Source organism: Branchiostoma floridae, chromosome 3, assembly GCF_000003815.2.
Source record: "Branchiostoma floridae strain S238N-H82 chromosome 3, Bfl_VNyyK, whole genome shotgun sequence".
Classification (NCBI taxonomy): Eukaryota; Metazoa; Chordata; class Leptocardii; order Amphioxiformes; family Branchiostomatidae; genus Branchiostoma; species Branchiostoma floridae.
This window is the reverse complement of record NC_049981.1, coordinates 11,163,536-11,169,879: the sequence shown is the minus strand read 5'-3', so window position 1 is coordinate 11,169,879 and position 6,344 is coordinate 11,163,536.

Genomic DNA, 6,344 nt, shown 5'->3' with positions numbered 1-6,344 from the left:
TTAGCACTTAAACACTCATATCTCGACAACAAAGCACGCAATTTCAAAACGGTTTGCAGCATGCAAGTACCCACCAATATACCTTTCGTATCATACCAAGTTTGGCCGCCTTGAAGACACTCTTGTCCAAATTGCTAGGGTTAGGGTTAGGGCTAGGGTTAGGGTTAGGGTTAGGGTTAGGGTTAGGGTTAGCACTTAAACACTCATATCTCGACAACAAAGCACGCAATTTCAAAACGGTTTGCAGCATGCAAGTACCCACCAATATACCTTTCGAATCATACCAAGTTTGGCCGCCTTGAAGACACTCTTGTCCAAATTGCTAGGGTTAGGGTTAGGGCTAGGGTTAGGGTTAGGGTTAGGGTTAGGGTTAGCACTTAAACACTCATATCTCGACAACAAAGCACGCAATTTCAAAACGGTTTGCAGCATGCAAGTACCCACCAATATACCTTTCGAATCATACCAAGTTTGGCCGCCTTGAAGACACTCTTGTCCAAATTGCTAGGGTTAGGGTTAGGGCTAGGGTTAGGGTTAGGGTTAGGGTTAGGGTTAGCACTTAAACACTCATATCTCGACAACAAAGCACGCAATTTCAAAACGGTTTGCAGCATGCAAGTACCCACCAATATACCTTTCGAATCATACCAAGTTTGGCCGCCTTGAAGACACTCTTGTCCAAATTGCTAGGTTATTGTAGTGCTTAGAGGCAACATGGCCATACCCGGTCAAACTTGGTGTTTTTAAAAAGGTATGTTGGTACAAATTTGTAAACTGCAAACCGTTTTCAGATCGGATGCTTACTTCCGAGATATGACTTCAGCACTAACCACTAGGGTTAGGGTTAAGGTTAGAGTTAGGGTAGTGCTTAGAGGCAGCATGGCTACAAGTGTATTCTAACCGGTCAAAGCTGGTATCATTAAAAAGGTATGTTGGTACAAATTTGTAAACTGCAAACCGTCTTGAAATCGGGTGCTTACTTCCCGAGATATTACGTCAGCACTAACCACTAGGGTTAGGGTTAAGGTTAGAGTTAGGGTAGTGCTTAGAGGCAACATTGCTAAGAGTGTATTCTAGGCGGTCAAACTTGGTATTATTACAAAGGTATGTTGGTACAGATTTGTAATCTGCAAACCGTTTTGAAATCGGGTGCTTACTTGCCGAGATATGACTTAAGCACTAACCGCTAGGGTTAGGATTAGGGTTAGGGTAGTGCTTAGAGGCAACATTGCTAAGAGTGTATTCTAGGCGGTCAAACTTGGTATCATTACAATGGCATGTTGGTACAGATTTGTGAATCTGCAAACCGTTTTGAAATCGGGTGCTTACTTGCCGAGATATGACTTAAGCACTAACCGCTAGGGTTAGGGTTAGGGTTAGGGTTAGGGTAGTGCTTAGAGGCAACATTGCTAAGAGTGTATTCTAGGCGGTCAAACTTGGTATCATTACAAAGGTATGTTGGTACAGATTTGTAATCTGCAAACCGTTATGAAATCGGGTGCTTACTTGCCGAGATATGACTTAAGCACTAACCACTAGGGTTAGGGTAGTGCTTAGAGGCAACATTGCTAAGAGTGTATTCTAGGCGGTCAAACTTGGTATCATTACAAAGGTATGTTGGTACAGATTTGTAATCTGCAAACGTTTTGAAATCGGGTGCTTACTTCCCGGTATTTGACTTCAGCACTAACCGCTAGGGTTAGGGTTAGGGTTAGGGTAGTGCTTAGAGGCAACATTGCTAAGAGTGTATTTTAGGCGGTCAAAGTTCGTATCATTTGAAGGTATGTTTGTACAGATTTGTAAACTGCAAACCGTTTTGAAATCGGGTGCTTACTTCCCGGTATTTGACTTCAGCACCAACCGCTAGGGTTAGGGTTAGGGTTAGGGTAGTGCTTAGAAGCAGCTTGGCTAAGAGTGTACTCTAGCCGGTCAAAGTTCGTATCATTTGAAGGTATGTTTGTACAGATTTGTAAACTGCAAACCGTTTTGAAATCGGGTGCTTACTTCCCGAGATATGACTTCAGCACTAACCGCTAGGGTTAGGGTTAGGGTTAACGTTAGGGTTAGGGTAGTGCCCTATGGCAACATGGTTAAGAACGGGTTCTAGTGGGTCAAACTTGGTATCGTTGGAAAGGTCTCTTGGTAACTAGATGAAATCTGAAAACCGTTTCAAAATCGGGTGCTTTTACTTTTGTAAAATCTAAATTTTAAGTTGCGGTTAACATTAACTTCAAACACCCATAACTCGCCAACCACGCGCGCAATCTGAAAACGGATTTCAGTACACAATTCCCTACCTACTAAGACACATTTTTAATGATAGCATGGTTTGCCTATTCAAAACACTTTTCAAAAATACTAAATTTAAGTTGCGTTCAGATGTGGTTAATTTTACACACCCATTACTCGCCAGCCACGCACACAATCTAAATATGGATTTCAGTATAGAATTCCCTACTAAGCAATCGCGACCTTTTCCATGATAGCATGGTTTCCCTTAACTTTAAACATAAAACACTTATATCTCGCCAACAAAGCATTAGATCTGAACGTGGTTTTCAGTAAACAACTTCCTACTAAGAAACCTTTCCAATGATACCAAGGTTGGGCTATTCCCAGACACGTTTCACGAACCCTATTTTTTGGCTGACAGTATGTTTACTTGTAGTTAGAGGGTCTTAAACTTTCAACACTCATATCTCACTAATAAAGCACCAGATCTGAACGCGGTTTTCAGCAAACAACTTTCTATCAGGAGACCTTTCCAATGATGTCAAGGTTAGCCTATTACAAGACCCTTTCAAAAATTAAATGTTGGGTTGTGGTTAGAGGTTAATTCTTCATTCAGCAAACAACTTCCTATCAAGAGACTTTTTCAATGATATCAAGAAAGTAATTCAAGACGGACCAAGGAGACCCGGAGAAGCGAATTCGAAAGGGACTGAAGTCCCGAAGAAAATAATTTTGAAAGGTCAAGTCTGTGCGTGTATTTGCACGTTTGTAAGCCCTAATGTGCCTAAAACACGGCATTGCTAAAAATACTCAGTGCTTGTCTTTGCTGAAATGGTATGGTCTCAAAGCAGTATGGGAAGGGGATGAAGTCTGCTACCTCTGATTGGGGTTAGAGGGGCTTAAACTTTAAACACTCACATCTCGTAATCTCCATGAAAAATGGAGATATTGTTTTGGGTGTGTCTGTGTGCGATATTTGTATTCAGCATACCTCAAGAACCTCATGATGGATTGCGATGATATTTGGTATGTGGATAGGTGTAGGGAAGACAGGCCAAGGTTGATTGTTTTGACTAGAACTGAGGCAAGGAAGAAAAGACGACAGTTTGTCATTGATGTCTCAGTCACAAGCCACCTACCGCTGCGGGTCCCCAAAGTCTGCCCACCGCCAATCGTCAGACACCGCTGCCTCTGATCGGTCCGTGTCGCGGGGGAGAAATACGCAAGACACCGAGACAAGTCACGATATCATCTTCTCGCGGGAAGAATGGATCAAGGCGTCCAGACAAGTCTCGACGCTTTCCTGACAACGTATTTAAGGCCGCGGTAGGTAAAGTTTATGGACGACATCAGCAAGCTCATTCATTTTCACCTAATTCTAAAAACAAGATTTATTTTTCCTTCAGCATACTGTCGACATGACGAGAAAATACTAGAATGGGAAAAATGTGCCGTGTTCTAGCATTGATTGTCCTGTATAAGTGACACTCCTGACGTAGCGATGACTGTAGTTGTAGATGTTTGAACTAGTTTGATAGTTGTAAAAGTGGTACCTATTAGGTAGCCTTGAGCGTGGTTTCCAACTTTGTCACTGAATTGATAATTGTCTAACACACAAGTATCAATTTGTGCAATCCTTGAAGACAGGAACAGAGACACTTGTTGGCTGTGATACACGGTAGTCACTATAATTCTTGTTGTAACGATATGGTGTCTATTTCTAAGGATCTTTTTTTACCCATCTTGTTTTTTCGCCCTACCATATTAAAGTTGGAGTCTGCAGAGGATGTTATCCACAGAATTTACTTGCTGTGGCCCGACTTGTTTGTTATGTCGCCGCTGTGACTTCCACCAGAGCGGATTAACTCGATTCTATCGTCAGACAAAATGTCAAACGTGCAATGATTGATTTTCAACATTTTTAGATAGCCCCCAAATGGATGTAAAAATCCAAGGGGGTTACATTTTATTTTAGTTAGTCAACGTTTAATCTCCAAGCAGATATGGGGAGGTTTTTCTCTCTCAACGTCTCAGGACAAAGACCGAACATGTACGCCTTCAGAACAAAAATAGAGACGGGGGACGTTACAGTCTATTTGCTGATCAGTTCACTTTTTAATGTGATGTCATAGAAGCGATGGATTCAATCTTTGACAAAGATTGGCGCCCTGCAGTTGACCATTTTACTATGACTAGTATGTAACTCTTATTCTTTGTGTTGAAAAATGCAGTTCAAAGATTCTTCATCTACAAAGGGAATAGAAACAGCCCCAAACCCGATACAATGACAATGACGGATAGTCAGTCACTAGTACACAGATATAGAATGAGTTATACTTAGCGGCACCTCTGAGAGGCCATGCCGCCTAGATGAACTTGGGAGTGACAACTTTATAACCTCAACGTCTCAAGACTATTACCACCCCCTGAGGAAACGGTTCTTTCAAGGAAAAGAAAACAAAAACATCACACACTTATGTGGATAGCGATATCTTATATCGTCTGTAACACACACACAACAGGTTAAATGTGGAACCTGGGTTTTATTTATGTTTCTAGGGGCAAGCACGTGTTAACAAGTGGACAACTTGCTGGGCCAAGAAAAGCTTAAGCGACATCAGACTAAAATAAACAACTTCTGCCGGGAACAAAAAGTTGTTGGTTGATCTTAACCCTGACACTGAACTTGTAGACATGTGTGTAACCTAGTACTCGTGGTGGTTAGGAATTCGTCCAAAAGTCGATCAAAACCTTTCCCCGTTTGTTGTTTTAGTTGCTGTCAAAGGGATATACTGCTATCTATCGGGATTTTGAGGACAGCTCTAATTCAGACTGCCTAAATCTTATCAATCACGGAAAGTGTTGAAGCCTGGGCTAGGGGTGACATACTTTTAAAGTGATTTGCAATGACTCCCGACGACTGGCACGTTCAAGCATAGGCATCTCCCTAAATGAATCAAGAGACTGTGCTTCTTGAAATGATGTCATGTTTTGGGGTGTGTGTGTGTATCTGTGTTTGTGTGTGTGTGTGTGTGTTTATGTGCGTGTATCTGTGCATGTGTTTGTGTGTAATACTATGTGTTTGTGTGCGAGCATCTGTGTGTGTGTTTATGTTTGTATGTGTAGACAATTTTACTAAAGAAGACCTGGATGTCTAAGCGATTTCCAGATTTGCAAACCCTCACATGATCAGTCCAAATCCAGGGCAGGGGAGGTATAAACCGTCTCCCTGCTGCTTTAACTCCATACCCAATACAGATTGGGGTGCCCAATGGCTACTTCAGAGAGCTAAAGTTTACAGGCCGTATCTGCCAAATCCGCCTCAAGAGGAGGGCTCAGCAGTCTTCACTGCAAGCAAAGCTTGGTAAAGGTGCAACAGGAAATTGCATTAGAATCAGCCTGGCATAAACACAGGTGTTGTGATGGACATACATAAACATATATGATATAGATACAAAATCTACATGGTGCCAGCCTGACCAGGGTTAGGATTGCTGAAGGGTGGAGGGCGATCCGACACCCAGGAGGGCTGGGACCAAGGGTGATGCTGAATATATTGTGTTCTTTTTTTATGTGACAACCACCTGTGAAAACACAAGTTTTGATGCGAAATGCACCAGAAGTTGAGATTTTGTCGTCTTCAAACAGACAGTTGAAACAACGGAAATTCCTACATCCGAATACAGCAAATTTTTGACAGCCGCGCACTCAGCATACACAATTTTTTCTTTATTGTTCTATATGGTTATGAAAGCCCATATGATAGCACTAGAACCCCATCCTAGTCATCACCCAGTCTGGAACACCCATATGTATTGAATGTGCAGTCTAGGATGACAAAATCATATATACAACCCCATAGATTCTAATCTAACATCAGCCACACAATGAGACAATGTGCAATTTAGTATGGATTATATTTGTGCGATTCAAACTCTTCGTTAAGACACTGCTGTACATTAGCAAATATCATCAGTAATCATATTATACTGATAAAGAAAAAAAATTTATCTTGATATCCCTTCTTGGTTTTTCTTCTATTAATTGTGCTTTAATCCTTTGTCCCGCTCGTTTCTTCCCAAGTTTCTTAGCCTTCCTCTCTTCTCTTTCCA